The sequence below is a fragment of the Aquarana catesbeiana genome, linkage group LG12, assembly GCF_042186555.1.
Source record: "Aquarana catesbeiana isolate 2022-GZ linkage group LG12, ASM4218655v1, whole genome shotgun sequence".
Taxonomy (NCBI): domain Eukaryota; kingdom Metazoa; phylum Chordata; class Amphibia; order Anura; family Ranidae; genus Aquarana; species Aquarana catesbeiana.
This window is the reverse complement of record NC_133335.1, coordinates 20,045,238-20,066,004: the sequence shown is the minus strand read 5'-3', so window position 1 is coordinate 20,066,004 and position 20,767 is coordinate 20,045,238. Positions and strand designations below refer to the sequence as shown.

The following is a 20,767-nucleotide window of genomic DNA, read 5'->3' as shown; positions in this document are numbered from 1 at the left end:
CATATGGCAAATACTGAAAAAGCATGTCTAGTCTGGGGTTTGAGGCTGGGTTTACACTAGGCTTGTGCAATTCGTTTCGTAACGAATCGAAATTCGGCCGAATTTTGCATCTTTTGGACATTCGGATGCATACGGATGTCCGAATAAAAAAATAACGAATTTCAACTAATTAGAAAGAAATTATAGCGGGTATAACGAATGATTCGATCGACACGATTCGGTAATTCGTTAAAGATCTAATGAAACAAAAGGTCAACTCAAAGTAAATCTTACAGTCCAATCAGCTGATTAAATTTGTGCTGGAGGTTGGATTACTGGCAAAGTGCATTCCTGAGAACTGAGTGAGAAGGGTTTTGTATTGTATTTGAGCAGAGGAGAAGAGATATTGTCATTGTGTGTGTTAGTAGATTCAATAAACAAACAACTTTCCAAACTACGAATCGTTATCACGAATCAATATACATACATAAATATCGAATTTCAACGAATACAAAAGAAATTATAGCGGATACGAATGAATTCGACATGATTCGGTAATTCCTTAAAGATCTAATGAAACAAAAGGTCAACTCAAAGTAAGACCCCTTTCACACTGGGGCGGTTTGCAGGCGCTATTGCGCTAAAAATAGCGCCTGCAGACTGACCCGAAACAGCCGCTGCTGTGCCTCCAGTGTGAAAGCCCGAGGGCTTTCACACTGGAGCGGTGCGCTAGCAGGACGGGAAAAAAAGTCCCGCTAGCAGCATCTTCGGAGCGGTGAAGGAGCAGTGTGGACACCGCTCCTTCACCGCTCCTGCCCTTTGAAATCAATGGGGCAGCGCGGTTATACCGCCGGCAAAGCGCCTTTGCAGAGGCGCTTTGCGGTGGTTTTTAACCCTTTCTCAGCCGCTAGCAGGGGGGTAAAACCGCCCCCGCTAGCGGCCGAATACCGCCGCTAAAACAACGGTAAAGCGCCACTAATAAAAGCGGGGCTTTACCGCGATGCACCTCCCGCCCCAGTGTGAAAGGGGCCTTAATCTTACAGTCCAATCAGCTGATTAATTTTGTGCTAGAGGTAGGATTACTGGCAAAGTGCATTCCTGAGAACTGAGTGGGAAGGGTGTTGTATTTGAGCAGAGGAGAAGAGATATTGTCATTGTGTGTGTTAAAAGATTCAATAAATAAACGACTTTCCAAACTACGAATCACTATCACGAATATGTATACATACATAAATATCAAATTTCAACGAATACGAATGAAATTATAGCGCATATAACGAATTAATTCGACATGATTCGAGATTCAGTATAACAAATATCGACACTCTACAGAAATAACGAATTATCCGAAAACGTATTAACGTACTATAACAGAGTGAAATTATGTATTTTACGAATGACAACGAACCAAAACTGAACAAAATTTTCCGTTGTGCACAAGTCTAGTTCACACCTCTGTGAATTGGATGTGGGTTTCCTCCGCATCCAATTCGCCTAGCAGGAGAATGGGACCGGCTCTCTATGGAGCCGGTTCACATATCTCCGGGGCGGCTGCCTTGCACAGAAACGTCTGTGCGTCTTTGGCTCCGTTTCAGGGCCGAATTCAGGCACAGATTCGGCCCTGATTCGTCCCTGAAACAGAGAACAGGGACGCACAGCGTTCCTGTGCCATCCGCAGCCGTTTCCAGTGTGAACCGAGCCTAAAGCTTTGAGCCAATGACGCACAAATCCCGAACTCCAACTTTTTTTTTTTTTTTTTCATATCTTTATATCTTATATTTCATATTTTCTCAACATTTGGAGTCTTTGTAGGCCAGCTTTAGTTCATCTGAGGACAAATGTGTTTAGGTAAAAGGCACGCCCTTGTCATAAATCCGGTCATGCAAGCCATGAATAATTAATGAGCAAATGATACACTTCTGACCATTTACAGACATACGCCTCTCATCTTAAAGCAAAACTCCGGTTTTATTTTGTATTTATTTCTTTACAAACGAAACCGCTCAGCTGTTGAAAAATGAAGAATGCAACTTATGGCCCGTACACACCATCCGAATTGAAAATGAAGAGGTTACTAAAGCTATGAAAATTCTCGTACGACAGAATAAAAGTTCGGAAGTGATGTCATGTGTTGTATTGTATTTTTAATGTTTTTTTTTTTTTCGTACAACAACTGTACTGATTAAAGAAAATCGTACGATCTGCTATCATTAGAGATACATTTTTGTGCTTGTCCCATCGGATAATATCGGATGAACTTTCGTGATCGGTTCTCGAAAAGCTCTGTACTAATGTTCAGATTATCGTACGATCGCATCAAAAGCGGTATTTTTCGTCCGATTTTCGGATCGTGTGTACGGGCCATTACGCTGCTATACTCCTCCTTTTTCCAGGACTATCTGCCCCACAAAAGTTTGTATGAAGAAGGGAATTTGTAAATAAAAAGGTATGGAGGTGTAAAAAAAAAAAATGGAAATGTGCTTTAAAAGCGGTCGTAAACCCTCGTGTTTTTTCACCTTAATGCATCCTATGCATTAACCTCCCTGGCGGTATGATTATTTCGGATTTTAGGTGCTGAAAGTGGTACAATTATTTTGCATGGAAATTTGGCGTTTTTATATTGTAGGTCTGTAATTCTTAACAATAACACACTTAAATCTGTCCAAACAAGAGTCTAGTAGACATCCCGGGTATGATAAAGTTTGAAACACAAAAACCTAAATTATAATATAATAAATAAAAATAAATAATTAAAAAAAATAAAAATAAATAGTAATAAAATAAATTTCCCCACGATTCACTATCGCTCAATTCTGCAAGTGTTCTAATTTACTATCGCTGTTTTCTAGATGGTCTAAAGCCACTTTTGACGTAAAGGGACACTTTTTGGTTGCTATGGACAATCTCCAGTTTCCAGGCAGAAAGAACAGTATATATCACATAAAACTGCATGCAGGGCATGGGCCAAAGCACTGGGGACAAAAGGGATGTGAAATAATTTCATACAGTACTGTAATCTGTAAGATTACAGTACTGTATGTGTTATGATTTTGACATTTTTTTGAATTTGCCGCCAGGCTCCGCCCCCGTGCGTCGCGACGCTCGCAGGGAACGGAGCCTGGCAAGGAGAGGCTTCGGACGAGGACAGAGCCCACGGACACTGCGGGGGACATCGCAGGATCCCGGGGACAAGGTAAGTAAAGACACACCAGGATCCTGTGATGTAATCCCGAGTGTGGCTCGGGGTTACCGCTAATGGTCCTGATTTTTAACCCCGAGCCACACTCGGGAAAACCGCCAGGGAGGTTAAGGTGAAAAAACACCTGGCAGTCACCGGCCCCCCAGCCCCCTGTTTTACTTACCTGAGCCCCTTCATCTCTTCGTCGGGGACACGCTGTTCTTCTCTCCACGGGGTCCCTGGCACTTGATTGGATAGATTGATAGCAGCGCAGCCATTGGCTCCCGCTGACGCGGGGGGCGGGGCCGAGTCCGGCATTCGTGTCTATGGATGCAAATGCTGGACTGGGGAGCGCGCCCGCAAGGTAACCCCCTCGGGAGAGCGCTTCTCCTAGGGGGTTATCTGATGCGGGGAGGAGCTGCGAGAGCCACCGAGGGACCCCAGAAGACGAGGATCGGGGCCACTCTGTGCAAAACGAGCTGCACAGTGGAGGTAAGTATGACATGTTTGTTATTTAAAAAAAAAAAATGATCCTTTACAATCACTTTAAAGTGGGGTTCCACCCAAAAAACAAAAATACCTGTAAAAATTCTAAAAAAAAAAAAAAAAAAAAAAAAAAAACATTTGGATATTTTTTTTTTTTTTTCACTTACCTCTAAATGCCTGTTGCTAGGTGGTCCCTCGTAGTCTGCCTGTTCCTTTGCCTGGGCTGGTGACATCACTTCCCCCCAGGCACAGGAAGGGCTCCACTCTGCTCCCTCCCTCCTGTCAATCATCTGGGACCCAATACAGGTCCCAGGTGATTGAGCGGCCAATCACGGCGCGCGGCGCCGCTCGCGCATGCGCAGTGGGTGCCAGGCTGTGAAGCCACAGCCCGGCGCCCACAGTTGAAATGCCGGCGCCGACAAGCGGAGGGGGGGGGCGAGCGGGGCTTCGATCCCCCGCATCGCTGGACCCAGGGACAGGTAAGTGTCCAATTAAAAGTCAGCAGCTGCAGTATTTGTAGCTGCTGACTTTTAATTTTTTTTTTTTTTTGACGGCCCCCCTGGGTGGAACTCCTCTTTAAGTATGCCTATCAAATACACAAATTTGTTAAACACTGATGTGTTCCCAGCGCTTCTTTTTTACATCCATTTTAAAATAAGCGATGTAGTCATTTTTAGATGTTGAATAAAAAAAAAATCTAGCAACAAATCTAGTGCAACACAATGTGGAACTGGTGATAAAATAAATACATGAATAAATAAAAGCATCAATTTTACAAGATACATAAGGAGGAATAGATCAAAACTGGAGCAGACAGAATCTGGAGCAGCTGTGCATGGCAACCAATCAGCTTCTATCTTCAGCTTGTTCTAAACCAAAACTAAACCCTCCTATCCTTTGGGGCCAGGGAAGCTGCCATCTTAGCCTCTGTCTTTGATATGCAGTTGCCATTGTTAGGTTTTCTGATGGGGGGGGGGGGGGGGGGGTAGAGCCTAGCTCTTCTGTATGGGGCCCTTTTAGGACAACTTTAGTTAATTTGAGGACAAATGTACTTAGGCAAAAGGCATGCCCCTATCGTAAATCTGGTCATGCAAGCCATGAAGAATTCATGAGCAAATGATATACATCTGATTATTTACAGACACATATGCCTGTCATGTTAAAGGAGTTGTAAATGCAGAAGGTTTTTTTATCTTAATGCATTCTATTCATTAAGATAAAAAGCGTTTTGCGTGTAGCAGCCCCCTTACTTACCTGAGCCCCATCTCTGTCCAGCGATGTCCACGAGTTCCTTGGCTGTCTGGAACTCTCCTCCTGATTGGCCGAAACACACCAGTAGTGCCATTGGCTCCCACAGCTGTCAATCAAAGTCAGTTAGTCAATCAGGAAAGAGAGGGGCGGGGCCGAACGGCAACTCTGAGTCTGAATGGACACACACGGAGCTGCAACTCAGTTCGGGTGCCCCCATAGCAAGCTGCTTGCTGTGGGGGCACTCGATAGGAGGGAGGGGCCGGGAGCACCGAAGAGGGGCCCGAGAAGAGGAGGATCGGGGCTGCTCTGTGCAAAACCAACTGCACAGAGGAGGTAAGTATCACCTTAAAATCACCTTTAACTACTTACAAACCACCCGCCGCAGTTATACGTCAGCTCTTTAAAGCAGCTGGCAGCTGCCATGACCCCTGTATCCTCTACTTCAGCGGGTGGTCCATCCGCTTTCAGATAAAAGTGGTCTCTGCCTCGGATTCGCCACGAGATCACTTTTATCGGTGGTGTGAGAGGGCCCCCCTCCCGCCGTGCTCCGGGGTCCTCCGCCGCTTACCAGACCCACCGGGAGCGCCAGAGACGATTGTGTGCTTTCCCCTGGTGGCCTGAGTGCCGAGTGAGGGGAAAGATGGCCCCCGTTCGGCTCCATAGCATTGACTTTTCTCTTTATTATTGCATTTTAGTGTAAATATGAGATTGAGGTCTTTTTGACCCCAGATCTCATATTTAAGAGGACCTTTTTTTTCTATTACAAGGGATGTTTACATTTCTTATAATAGGAATAAAAATGACCCAAAACATTTTTTACATTTTTTTTTAAAGGAATAATAAAAAAAGAAAAAAAAAGAAATGTAAAATAAATAAGAAAAAAAAAAAAAAGTGCCACATCCCGCCAAGCTTGTGAATGCAGTTAGACATCAAAGAAATTCTGGACAGCCGCACTCCAAAAATATTTGCCTTTATTCAATAAGGTGTCATCCAAAATACAGGTCACAGCAAAATGGAACAAACTTACGCGTTTCACACTACAAGAAGTGCTTAGTCATAGCTGAGTTTGTGAACGCGAGTTACATGACTAGCGCCCGCATATGAAAACGGTGTTCAAACCACACATGTGAGGTATTGCTGCGATCGTGAGAGCGAGAGCAATAATTCTAGCCCTGGACCTCCTCTGTAACTCAAAACTGGTAACCTGCAGAATTTTTTAAACGTCACCTATGGAGATTTGTAAGGGTAAACGTTTGTCGCCATTCCAGAAGCGGGCGCAATTTTGAAGCGTGACATGTTGGATATCAATTTACTCAGTGTAACATTATCTTTCACAATATAAAAAAAAAATTGGGCTAACTTTACTGTTGTCTTATTTTTTTATTTCCAAAAAAGTGTATTTTTTTCCAAAAAAGGTGCGCTTGTAAGACCGGTGCGCAAATACGGTGTGACAGAAAGTATTGCAACGACCGCCATTTTATTTTCTAGGGTGTTAGAAAAAAAATATATATACTGTTTGGGGGTTCTAAGTAATTTTCTAGCAAAAAAAAAAAAAGATTTTAACTTGTAAACACCAAGTCTGAAAAATAGGCGCCTGGTCCTTAAGTGGTTAAAAAAAAAAAAAAGAGAGAGAGACTTTACAATCACTTTAAAATAAAACTCCAGTTTTATTTTTTTTACAACATGAAATGCTCAGCTGTTTCAAAATAAAGCATGCAACTCAAGAAGTGAATTTGTAAAAAAACTGGTATGGAGATGTAAAAAAGAGCCCAGCTCTTCTGTATGGGGCCCAGGGGCAGAAGGGGGGATACGTTTATTTACCTCGGGGTGCAGGAGTATTAGCACAGGTCACGGCTTCCAGCACTTGTACTAAAGTTTCCTGGGCCCTATTAGGCAGGAAAGCCCCGGGGGCAGAGAGGGGACTTCTTTTTTTTTTTGTTTTTGGGAGCAGGTGGAGCAATATCAGATGACTCCCGAAAAGTCACTCCTTACATTACACTCCTGTATTTAGTCTCATGATTTAAGTTAGAACAATTTGCCCACTCTCACATGTCACCGCGCTGTCACCCCTGCCTCGGTATTGTCCTATGGGTGTCCAAGGGGGGTCCCTGTCAGATAGACTGTGCAGGTCCACATGATTGATAATGGCAGCCCTGGCCACGGCGCTGCACATGTCATCTTTTATGACCCCCAGCCCTTTGATGGCTTGACAGTTTGGCTGAGAACAGAAAGCATCTGTGACAGTTGTCATTCATGCCATGCCTTGAAAGTAACTGTTTTGTCAGACAGGTAAATTGATGGGCTTAGTTCTGTTTTAAACTTTGAAAGTGAAAAAATAGAAGTTGATTGGTTGCCAAGCACAGCTGTTACAAATCCCAAGCTAACCAAGTTAAAGTGATTGCTACTTTCACACTGAAGCGTTGCAAAACCGCGGTAAAAACGATGAGCATTATTACTGCGTTTTTGCCGCGTTTTTACCGCGTTAGCGGTAAAAATAGCGCTAACGCCCATGCGTTTTAATCGCGTTTTTATAGCGTTTTTTAAGCATTAGCGTCAGCAAACCTGACCATGTGAACATGTGACAATGCAGTCATGTGACCTTCCCCACAGTTTCTGGGTGGTTTTAAAGCGTTTTTACCGCGTTATTACCGCGTTTTTACAGCGTTTCCCATTCATTTCAATTGGGATAGACGTTTTTACAGCGCTATTTTATGCGCCCCAGAGATGCTCCAAAAAAGCTGTTTGCAGGATTTTTTCCAACGCACAGCCAGCGCAAGGCCTCAGTGTGAAAGGTTACACTGAGAAACATGGGGGGCGTTTTTCATGCGGTATTTAGGTGGTAATTTTAGCGCTAAAACGCCTGAAAAACACCTCAGTGTGAAAGGGGCCTTAGGGTTCGTTTTTTTTTTTTTAAAATAACAAACATATCATACTTACCTCCACTGTGCAGCTCGTTTTGCACAGAGTGGCCCCCGAACATCCTCTTCTGGGGTCCCTCGGCTCCTCCCCACATCTGATAACCCCCTAGGAGAAGCGCTCTCCCGGGGGGGTTACCTTGCGGGTGCGCTCCCTAATCCAGCATTTGGCGGCCATAGCCGCCAAATGTTTTACTTGGCCCCGCCCACCGCAAAATTGGATTTGATTGACAGCAGAGGGAGCCCAATGGCTGCGCTGCTATCAACCTATCCAATCAAGAGCCGAGAACCCCCTGCAGAGAGACAGCGCGTCTCCGTCGGGTCAAGTTCCAGGGCTCAGGTAAGTAAAACGGGGGGGGTCGGTCACTGCCAGGTGTTTTTTCACCTTGGTGAAAGGTGAAAAAACACGGTTTACAACCCCTTTAATGTATGAAAAGTTTACAGTATGTCACCTGTCTATGCATGTTCAGTGGAATGTAGTGTTTGGCACAGAAAGCAATAAAATCAAACACTGTGTACAAATACAACACAAAAAGATTTTCACTGATGAAGCTCAGACCTTGAGGCTGCTGACACCTCCAATGTACCAGAGTAAGGAAAGGGATGGTCGGCACTCATAATGACATCCAAAATAGTAAGTCTTTATTTAGTGCTTGTACAAAGCTGTAAAACACCCTACGCGTTTCAGATGTTAGTCCTTAGTCATGACTAAGGACTAACGTCCGAAACGCGCAGACTGTTTTATTATAGTTTTTTTTTTATTGTTTTGGATGTCATCCTGTGTGCCGACCATCCCTTTCCTCGCTATTGTGCCCAGAGCAGCCGCCCCTCTTTGGCCACCCCTTGTCCCGGGGCCCTGAATATTGGTGATACCGTGTAACGTTGCATTGTGCCAGTAAGGGCCCCGTCACACCGATCAGTTTTTCCTCTGTTTTTGCCTTACCGAAGGCGGAAGAAAAATGCATGGCCATTAAATCCTAAGGAACTCTTCACACCAGTCAGTTGTGTTTTTTAAAAGTTCTGCATGCTGCATTTTGTAGTGTGTGTTTGGTGCGGTAAAAAAAAAAAAGTACCCCCCCCTCCTCCATTGAAATGAATGGAAAAGGCACCAGAAATGTGGCAAAAATGCACCCTCGGTGGCGCTTTTGAGTCACATGTCCACATTTGTCCATATTTCCACAGGCGCAAAATGCATCAGAAACACGACAGAGCTGCATATGCGTTTTTACTATATTTGTTTATTTTTGCAATGGAGCGCTGTGAGAGCAGCCTAACAACTAATTATTAGGCTTGTGCAATTCGTTTCGTAACGAATCGAAAATTCGGCCAAATTTTGCATCTTTCGGACATTTGGGATGACCGGTCCCTCCGCATGCACAGGAGAGGAACATCATCCTGGCTAATGAAGAGGCCTGAAGAACGGCATGGAAAAAATACCGGCGAGGGACCACTGGATAGATGACTGTTCACCCCTTTAGTTCCACTTTAACCTCTTCCCGACCGCGCTAATGGGCACTGACGGGCAGCACTGATAGGCATCACTGATATACAGCACTGAGGGGCACTGACAGGCATCACTGATATACAGCACTGAGGGGCACTGACAGGCATCACTGATATACAGCACTGAGGGGCACTGACAGGCATCACTGATATACAGCACTGAGGGGCATTGATAGGCATCACTGATATACAGCACTGACGGGCACTAACAGGCAGCACTGATATAAAGCACTGACGGGCACTGACAGGCAGCACTGATATACAGCACTGATGGGCACTGACAGGCAGCACTGATATACAGCACTGATGGGCACTGACAGGCAGCACTGATATACAGCACTGATGGGCACTGACAGGCAGCACTGATAGGCATCACTGATATACAGCACTGAGGGGCACTGATAGGCATCACTGATATACAGCACTGAGGGGCACTGATAGGCATCACTGATATACAGCACTGAGGGGCACTGATAGGCATCACTGATATACAGCACTGACGGGCACTGACAGGCAGCACTGATATACAGCACTGAGGGGCACTGACAGGCAGCACTGATAGGCAGCACTGATATACAGCACTGAGGAGCACTGACAGGCAGCACTGATAGGCAGCACTGATATACAGCACTGACGGGCACTGACAGGCAGCACTGATAGGCATCACTGATATACAGCACTGATGGGCAGTGATAGCAGCACTGATGCCCATCAGCGATCACAGATCTCTGCAGATGCGTATCGCAGGCGGCACGCAGGAAGTGTGATCACAGAAGGACATCAATGGACGCCCTCCCGGAAAGGTGAGACTCCATTGTTGCCGTCATCGGTCTATAGCGCGGTCGGGAAGAGGTTAAAGTGGAACTAAAGGGTGAACAGTCACCTATCCAAAGGTCCCTCGCCGGCATCTTTTCCCAAATGCCATTCTCCGGGCCTCTTCATTAGCCAGGATGATGTCCCTCTCCTGTGCATGCGGAGGGACCGGTCATCCCGGGACTCAAGAGACGGGCACGGCGCTGTAAGCTGAGCCGCGCATGCTCTGGAGAGGACACCGGGGCAGACAGATTGGAGCAGTTTATTGCAGAAGAGACATTGGCTGCCTGCTCGCTGCTTCGTTAATGGCACCACATGCCGCCGTGTAACAAACGTGCCAACCAGAACGCACATGAGCGCGTCACCCGGGTATGAATGAGGCCTGAGGGTTCCCACCTTTGAATCTTTATTACCCCGAGCCTGCTCCTGTCTATACTGGTCATACTGGTACACAGCAGCCAGGGGGGACCCTAAATAATGGGAGCCCCCCCCATACATACACAGGACACCCACATCTCACACCTTCCTCTTTATTTCACAATTAAGCTCCATAATCTGGCCACGTTTGCCAGAAATAAATATATTTTATTGCCTCCATCAACTACATATCCCAGAATGCCCCGCAGCTCCCCGCAAAGGCACCGCGCATGCGTGAATCGCCCTCCGGCGCCATGTTGCGGTTGGCCCTTTTTTTTTTTTTTTTTTTTTTTTTTTTTTTGCTTAGTCAGCCGGCGGATATCCCGGCAACCCCCGTGCCCCCGGGATTGTAATCTCCTCCGGGGCTTAGTCATTATCCAAGCCCTCACCGGAGAGAGAGAGGGGGTTGGCGGTGAGCGGCTCCCTCCCTTTTTTTCCCCCCTCCCCCTCCCCCCGCCAACCACAAGATGGCGCCCGGAATCGCCCACCGCAGCGAGCCGAGTGTGTTTCCGCTTCCGGTCAGCCTCGCTGTGGTCCCTGCGGCTGGCGGCCGTGTGTCTCCGCCATATTGTCTGTGTGATCCCGGCGGGAGCGGCGGCCGCGGGGAGCGGGAAGAGCAGGTGCGACCGGCTGAGCCGGGCTCGGGTGATATCTCGGGGGGAGGGGAGGAGGAGGGAAAAGGGGGGCGCCCGGTAGAGGGCGGGGTTCGGGCTCCACCGGTGACCCGCCATCTCCGGGTATGTGGGGGGAGGAGGAGGAGGGAGCCGGGACGGGTGTAGGAATGTTCGGGTGATCCGGGTGTGATAAGGTGCGGTACCGGCCATCGGTGGGGTAAGGATCGGTATAGATCCTCCTCTATGATTGGAGTTTTCTATAGATGATTATTATTATAGAGGGAGATGTGTGTCCTGCACTGCTGAGCCTGCTGGGGTGTGAATGGAGCTCCTCACCCCAAATCCAGACACCCCTTTATTTTAAACCCGGTACGTGGCCCTTTAAGTGGCCCCTTTAACGCCTGCGAGTTGGCGTGGCCTCCCCATCACGTGAGCGCTGCGATTGGCTCCCGCAGTGGTCACATGGTCGAAAGCCGCCGCGGCGCTCGGGGTCCTCAGGCCCCATGGTGGACGCTCCCTCCCAGCTGGTGCGGAACTACACGTCCCATGAGGCATTGGAGAACCCTGAGATGACGAGGCATGATGGGAGTTGTAGTTCCTGAACCAGTGAAGGGTCGTAGTGTGGAGACCCCTGCAGACGCTGGAATACGTCTACAGAAGGGGGGGGGAGGGGTCCACCGTCTATATCAGTGATGGTGAACCTTGGCACCCCAGATGTGTTGGAACTACATTTCCCATGATGCTCCACTACACTGCGGAGTGCATGAGGATCATGGGAAATGTAGTTCCAAAACATCTGGGGTGCCAAGGTTCACCATCACTGGCCTGTGTATATTTAGGCCTCGAGCTGTGAAGCCAGTACAGACGCCCCCCCCCCCCCCCCAAAAAAAAGCGGTTGCAGAAAGGCGCTTTTAGCCCATAATGTAATGTGGGAACCAGTGCGATTCCAGCGCCGATTCCCCGCATCACATCTCCCCCCCGCACAGGCAGCTGACGCTGCCCTCTGCCCTCTGCGAACCGCTGTGGGTGTCCGCAGAATGTTAATGACACCCCACCAAATCGGTTCACAGATCGCAGTGCCAACAGGTGGATTCGGATAACACAAGTGAGAACACCCGTGTGATCCGATTCCAGTGCAGGAGGAACAAAAAAAAAAAAGTACCTGTGCCCTTTGTTTTTTTGTTTTTTGTGTGTTTTTTTTTTTTTTTTTCATGCGAATCCAATGCGAGTTCAGCCACACAAACTATATGGCTGTACTTGCGTTGCACAGACCTCGCCTGCACGGCAGCGCGGGTGCGAATCGCCTGCAATGTCTGTGGTCTCTATAGTGTGAACCTGGGCTTTGGAAGCGTTTTGCATTGGCGGTAATGTGCGATTTAGCAGCATTTCCCTGCCCTCTTTTATTTTCCACTCCTAAATTACTACAGCTTACCAAAAAAAAAACTCTTAACGCGCAGGGGTGTCAAAACTGGCGGCACTACAAGTCTCATCATCCCTCTGCCTCCTGTGGGAGTCGCGCTTGTAACTTGTCAGCCTTGCAAGGCCTGGTGGGATTTGTAGTTCTGCAACAGCTGGAGGGCCGCCAGTAGGACGCATTGTGGTTTACAGCAGTGGTCATCAACCCCCGTCCTCAGGGCCCACTAACAGGCCAGGTTTTATGTATTACCTTGGGGAGATGCAGACTAGAATACTGCAATCACTGAGCAGCAAATGATATCACCTGTGATGTATTTCAGCTATCTTGCAAACCTGGCCTGTTAGTGGGTCCTGAGGACAGGAGTTGATGACCACTGCTTTACAGCGTTTAGCCGCTTTCACAGCTGTAATGCTGCTGCTCCTCCAGAATGCACTGGGGTATTTTTTTTTTATCATCTGTGTTACATTTAAAACGTAACTCCACTTTTTGTTGATAAAAAAAAAAAAAAAAAAAGTTCCCCCTTCTGGGTGATCTCTGTACAATGAAGGGATTTTACCAAACTTTGTTGCCGATTCCTACCTATTTCTGCTCTAGAGAAAAAGCTGATTATGGCAATGTGAATGGGAGGGACTTGATAATTATCAATCAGTGGCTGCACTTGCAGTGCTCTAATAAGGAACGTGGCATAGTGTGCATCCCTTTAGACATGATTTCTCTGAGTATCTCACGGAAAAAGACATTTCTGTTGCAGGGGATGCCCAATATCTGACTTGTATCTTAGTGCAGATGTCTGGGAAAATCATTGAGCCAATCACACAAGCAGGAAGTGACGTATCGGGGGGGGGGGGGGGGCGTGTTCTGTACACCATTTGTATACCACCTCCAGGTTGCCATATTGCATTTTACAGAAAATATCAGTATTGCAGATTTTAAAGCGGAGTTCCACCCATAAGGGGAAGCTCCACTTATCTGCACATCAATGGATTTTACATTACTTATGGTGTTTTTCATAGGTCATGTGACTCAAAAAAAGAATAAAAAATTGAACGCTGGTGCATTTTTGATGTGGTGTTGCTGCGTTTTCAATAGGGAGCTGCATTTTTGGTGCGATATGCCAAATCTGCAACAAAAATGCAGCAAACAGGATTTTTAACACCGCTTCAAAAGGTGCTGATGATGGCCGACAAAAAAAATTAATTTAACTTTATGATTTTAATTTTAATTAATTTAATGATTTAAGTTGAACATAATACAACTTTATAAATATATATAGTTGCAATTTGCTGACCTATTTCAGAAAATGCTGTTGGTCTGGCAGTCCTGCTGACCGATATCTTTCACTATTTTCTGCACTAGCAGTTTGATGCAAAACTGGGACTCCTTATTTCTGTATATCTCGGTTAGTGACTGTTTTGAGGCAGGAGAACCCGATGCAACCTGCATTTTTGGAAATGGACCTCCTTTTTTAGGTTTTTTTTTTTTTTTTCTGTTTTATATATTTTTTTCCCAAAATGCTTTTGAAAAATTGCGCAAATACCGTAACACACAAACCCTGGAATTCTGCAGCGACAGTGTCCGTTTCTCTTACCAAAGTTGCGCCTGAAAACTGCCTCCCATTTATTACAATGGGCGCTTTCACACCGGGGCAGTGCACTTGGGGGACGTTCAGGAAAAGTCCTGTAAGCAGCATCTTTGGAGTGGTTTGGGAGCTCTGTATACAGCGCTCCCAAAACACCCCTGCCCATTGAAATGAATGGGCAGCGTTTCCGAAGTGCCTGAAAAGCGCTGCAACACGGGAGCTTAACCCCCTTTTCTGGGGTTTAAAGCGCTGCTTAAACATTTTAGCACTGCCACGCCCCCAGTGTGAAAGGGGTCTAAGGCCCCTTTCACACGATCGGACCGTTCAGGTCCGCCTGTCGGTTTTGACGGCGGACCTGAACGGGCGATCCATGTTAGCCTATGGAGCGTCGGATGTCAGCGGAGACATGTCCGCTGACATCCGACCCCGTCCGATCCGCTAAAAGCAGACGTATGGCTCTACGTCCAGATCCGTCGCTATCGGATCGGGTGAGATCTGACGAAAACGGACACGCTGTCCGTTTTCGTCCGATCCCTCCATAGGCGGCAGCGGTGCCTGACAAGCCCCTCCCCGCTCAGTGAGCAGAGAGGGACCTGTCATCCGCCGGCTCAGCGGAGATCAACGGAGAGATCTCCCGCTGAGCCGGCGGACAGAGGCGGGCTCCGTAGAAACGGAGCCCGCCTCGTGTGAAAGGGGCCTAAGGGTTACCGGACCCAAGCACACTGTCTGGTAGTCGGAGAGCTACAAGCATTGAGTGTTGTGTTGGTCTATGTTGATTGATTGTGGATCCGGGGTGCAATATCGGGCTCCTGCAGACAAGTCCTCCAGCCCGTTCCTCTGTATGGCTGTCAGTTTGGAAGCTGCAGGGCTTGTGCTCCTCTCCACCATCACTGCTCATTGTGTACTACAAGCCATCTGCCACATAAAAAGAGGGGGGCAGTACAATTACAATACAACTCAATAGAGAAGAAATAGGAGGGCAGCACTTCCTCTGATTATATTGTGATCTGATACAAAGTAACAATTTCTTGTATAACAAACAAAAAACATAGATACAGTTCATACAATTTTATCTGTTTTGAAGTTCTACAATATTTTTTTTTTATTTTTGTACAAGAAATTGTTACTTTGTATCGGATCACAATATAATCAGAGGAAGTGCTGCCCTCCTATTTCTTCTGTATTGAGTTGTATTGTAATTGTACTGCCCCCCCTTTTTTATTGTAAAGTGTTGGCACTATATAAATCCTGTATAATAATAATAATCAGAGGAAGTGCTGCCTCTAGTTGTAATCTAGCCCTGGGAGATTTGTGCTCCTTGTATTGGTAGCTGCTGCACTGATTGGATTTTCGATGTCGTGGTCCACAGGTCATTAAAGTGGAGTATCCCCCCCCCAAAAGTGGAAGTTCCGCTTCAAGGACTCCTCTCCCCCTCCTATGCCACATTTGGCATGTCATTATTTTTTTTATTTTTTTTTTTGGGAGGGGGGAGTGAGTACCTAGTTTTGACAGGTACCTGCTCCACCTTCCGTTCGGGCCGCCTAGGCGACTCAAGCAGGAAATCTCTCCCCCCCCCCCCCCCCCCCTCCTTCTCTGCTGTCTTCTGGGATACATCACAGGCCCCAGAGGATTGCCCGGCCATTGAGGAGGCGCGGCTAGCGCATGTGCGCGTGGCTGTGAGGCCGCAAGCTGTCAAAGCCGGGTGCCAAAACTTGTGATGGCGGAGAGGGACAGGTTAATGGCTATTACAAGTCAGCAGTACGTTTATTTGTTTTGTTTTTTTTTTGTTTTGTTTTGTTTTTTTGTAGCTGCTGACTTTTTTAATAAACACAAAATTTCGTGGAACTCGGCTTTAGTCCCCTTTCACACTGAGGCGTTTTAGTGCTAGAAATAGCGCCTGAAAACCGCCTCCTATTGATTTCAGTGTGGCTTTTCAAACTGGGGCGGTGCGCTTGTGGGGGGACGTTAGGAAAAGTCCTGCAAGCAGCATCTTTGGGGCGGTTTGGAAGCGCTGTATTTAGCACTCCCAAAACGCCCCTGCCCATTGAAATGAATGGTCAGCGCCTGAAAAGCGAAGCTCCGCAACACGTGTGCTTTTAACCTCATCTTTGTGAATAAAAGCGCCCTGCTAACTCAGCCGCAGCCCCAGTGTGAAAGGGGTCTTGATGGGTTGGAGCATGCCTAAGGTTGACACCCTAAATATCGGTGTAATGTGTAACCTGCTCCAAAAGGATGCTTGTTTATGCTTAGGGTACAAGTAAGAAGGACTTTTCCTTATCCCTATCTACCTCCCACGGTCGGCACTCTCCTTTCCCCTGATCCTCTGGTTCATAGGCAAGCCCTTAACGTCTTTGAGAACAATGCAGGGCTTTTGGTTCTGCCTTGTACTTGATGACATCAGAGTGGCTACAACCAGCGGAGCGCCCAAAACAATACTCTGCAGGATCCAGTCTAGAGCGCAGAAGGAGCCTGCAGGCATCATCCCGGTAAAATTTGCAGTCGAGGATTCCCTCTAATGCAGAAGCGATTCAAGTGGCTGAACAGCCACCATATCACTTCTGCGGGTGGCCGCCACCTTTCTCTGGCTCTGCCGTCCGATCGTGGAGCCTGGGAGTGATAAGGTGTCACTACAAACAGAGAAGCTCCCTCTGTGATCTCCGACAGAGGAAGAGATAAGAATTTCATCACTTCCGGTTCCGCCTCTTTGTTTAAAAGCAGCCGATTGGACTGATCTGTGTGTGATCGGCTGCATTGGAGGCCAGAGGAGAGATTTGGGGTGTAATAGACCCCAGGTCTTTCCATAAAGAGAACCTGTCACGGCCCATGCTTGTTACATGGGATGTTGTTCATCCCATGCGATAGCAATAAAGTTAATATAAAAAGAAAAAACCCCATATGTATGTCCTGTACACATATGTAAGGGGTGATCACAGTACATATGTGAGGGATCATTGCAAGAGAGAGCAATAACTCTAGTGTCAGACCCCTGTGTATCTCTAAACTGGTATCTTGTAAAGGAGTTGCCTATGGATCATTTGATGTACCACAGTTTGTTGCCCTTCCACGAGTGTGCGCAATTTTTAAGCGTGACGTGTTTGGTATATATTTATTCGGCGTAACATCTTTATATTTTACCAAAAATTGGGTATTATATTGTGTTTGTGTGCAATAAAATTCATTAAAGTGTAATATTTTTTCCAAATTTGTGCTTGAAAACCGCTGCGCAAGAACCATTAAAAAAGAAAAAAAAAAAATTAAATTTTGGTACCGAACATTCAGGATGCACTTGGCTGAAACTAAAAAAAAATATACTTGTATAAATCTTTAAAAAAATATATGTATGTGTGTGTGTGTGTATATATATATATATATATATATATATATATATATATATATATATATATTCATTTATTTTTTTTAAATATCATCATAAATTTAACCACTTCAGCCCCGGAAGATTTTCACCCTTAATGACAAGGCCATTTTTGCAATACAGCACTGTGTTACTTTGACGCTTGTGCAACGCTGTACCCTGATTAAATTGACGTCCCGCTTCCTCTCTCCACCTCCCCCCTGCACACACAAATAGAGCTTTCTTTTGGTGGTATTTGATCACCTGTGCGTTTTTTTTTTTTTTTTTTTATATATATTTTTTTTTGTGCTATAAACAAAAAGACCAACAATGTTGAAAAAAAAAAAAACTTTTATTTATTTATTTTTTTTTTGCTATAATATCCCCAATATTTTTCATCAGTTTAGGCCAATACGTGTTATACGTATTTTTGGTATAAAAAAATCGCAATAAGCGTATATTGATTGGTTTGCACAAAAGTTATAATGTCTACAAAATAGGGCATATATTTATAGGATTTTTATTAAAAAAATATGTTTACTAGTAATGTCGATCAGTGATTTTTTTTTTTTTTTTTTTTTTTGTAGTGGGACTGCGACATTGCGGCGGACAGATCGGACACTTTATTGGTGACCAGTGATACTAATTAATGCAGCGATCAGTGCTATAAAAAAGCACTGTTTACTGTATAGATGACACTGGCAGGGAATGGGTTCACACCATGGGGGCAATCAAGGGGTTAAATTTGTCCTAGGGAGGCGTGTCTAACTGTGGGGGGAGGGGACTGACTGGGAGTACAGAGAGATCACTTGTAACTGATCACTAGGAACAGCAGATCTTTCACTCCTGTCAGAACGGGGATCTGTGTTTTTTTTTTTTTTTTTTTGTTTATTTTTTTTTACATTGACAGATCCCCGTTCTGGTTCTCTGTGGAGCGATCGCGGGTGGCCGACGGACATCGCGGCCACGAGCATCGCCTCTGCCCGCCGTGCAGAGGGCACGCGCCTGCGATGTCTTTTAAAGGAGCCGACGAACAGCTATGGCGATTCGAGGGGAACGAGCCGACCTGCCGTAGTAGGACAGCGGCTGGTCTGTAAGCGGTTTAATGAATTTGTCGGCCATTATCAGCATCTTTAGCGCAAGAAAAGCTCAAGAAAAATGCATCCCTTTAATTTCTATGCAAGTCGTCACACCGGCGCTTCCGTTGTGGTGTTAAAAATCCTGCATTTTTGGTCCGTTAAAAAAAAAAACATGCCAAAACGCACCTCACCGTTGAAATGCATTGAAAACGCAGCAAGGACTCATCAATAACACACCTGTTACGTTTTTAATGCGTTTTTTTGAGTCACATGATCTGTGAAAACCACCATAAGCACAATAAAAAAAAAAGTAAGATTGCGGCAAAATCATGTGCGTTTTCGGCGAAATTATCACCACCTTTTTCACTATCGGCGAAATGCCGAAAATGCCATTTTCGGCTGCTGAAATTTCGGTGCATCTCTTACTTCCTGGACAAACCAATGGGACGTGACACAGGAAGGAGTTCACCAGCTGACCTCATTAGTGCACACTTTGCATCATCTACATTCCTACTTCAGCAGATCACTACCACCCCTTATCAGCTGCATGCTTTTCCAATGCAATCGGTGAATACCGTTCTTACTAAGACCCCTTTCACACCAAAGGCGCTTTTCAAGCGTTTTGGCGCTAAAAATAGCGCCTGAAAAGCGCCTCTCAAGCCCTCCCCAGTATGAAATCCCGAGTGCTTTCACACTGGGGAGGTGCGCTGGCAGGATTGAAAAAGAAGTCCTGCAAGCAGCGTCTTTGGGGGGGCAGTGCGGGAGCGCTGTATACAGCACTCCTACACCACCCACCCCTGCCATTGAAATTAATGGCAGCGCTTAGGCAGCCCCTTCTTTGGGGTTAAGTGCCCTGCACAGCACCAGTAAAGCGCCGCTAAAACTAGATAACAGCCTATGTGGATAGCTGTAGTTATGGAAAAAAAGGGTCCTGTAAAGCTCATCATACACTGTACAATCTTCTTTTGATCTACCATCAACTATGTAGTGCAAGCAGATTGGATAGATGGTGTCCTATTATATAGTTTTGGTAAATCTAAAGGAGATTGTACAGAGAATGTACAATCTGATTGTATAGTTTACAGCCAGCTTTATGCTCCTGAGATTAACTAGTTGCACTTTTGGTGCCATTAATTGGCACCAAACACAGAAGCAAACGCACATTTTTTTTCCCACATGGAAAAGCGAGCGAAAACACCGGGGAGAAAAAAAAAAAAACGTGCAACCCGCAGTATGCCAAAATGTCACATAAGTTACTTTGCCCTTGTGTAGGGCAGCCCATTGGCATCAACGATGCAGGAAAAACGAGCCAAAAAAAAAAAATGTGCGCTCCCACTACACTAGGTGTGAATGGGGCCTGAAAGTGAAATTGGCATGTTTACACAAAAACGAGGCCCCATTCACATCTGTGTGTTTCCAAACGCATGGCAAACCGCACAGAAAATTTCCTTAGATTTACCAAAACCATGTAGTGCAAGGGCCTGCCTGATTGCATACCAATTGAAACTTTTAGGGTTTGACCTTGTATGGTTTTGGTAAATCTAAAGGGAAAATCTACAGAAAATTGTATAGTGTGTATCCAGCTTTAGTGTAGCGGGAGTGCACTTTTTATGGCACATTTTCCCGTGACACACATAAGTAAACCAGTTGATTACAATGGGCTGCGCTGCACGTGGCAAAGTAGCTCATGGGACATTTTGGCGTGTTGCAGGTTGGATTTTTTTTTTACTGTGCATTTTTCACTTGTTTTTTTCAGTGTCAAAATTGTTTTGCTTCAGCGTTTGGGGTGCCATTAACAATTAATGGCACTGAAAGTGCGACTAGTTTTATTTTAGGTGCATAAAGGTCCTACACTATACAATCTGTATAAACTGCCTACCAAGGCTATAGAATAGGAGACCCCACCTATCTATCCATTCACTTTGTATCCAACCAGGCAGACCCTTGCACTATATTAGGGGTGTCCAACCCGTGGCCCCCGTCCCATTTGGAGGGATGCCGTGCAAACATAGCAGCTTACATTGACATGCACATGTGGAGGGATGCAGGGTACACCTAGTTGATGGGTGCAGGGGGTGTGCCAATTGAGGGTCAGCTGGTAAACGCCTTACTGGTTCTCATGTCCCAATCTATACCAGGAAGTCTCTGAAGCTTTCTAAGAAACACAGCAAGGGCTAAGATAAG

General features: G+C 45.9%; 1 protein-coding gene across 3 annotated transcripts in view; it reads left to right on the top strand.

Moving 5' to 3' along the window:
* Positions 1-11,031: 11,031 nt before the first annotated feature.
* The window catches only part of CSNK2A1 (casein kinase 2 alpha 1), a 44,809-nt gene continuing 35,073 nt past the window's right edge, over positions 11,032-20,767 (top strand). For all 3 annotated transcript variants that reach the window (XM_073607340.1, XM_073607339.1, XM_073607341.1), the window contains exon 1: positions 11,032-11,162. The gene's annotated coding sequence lies outside the window, so the exon portion shown is untranslated. The remainder of the gene's footprint in view (positions 11,163-20,767) is intronic.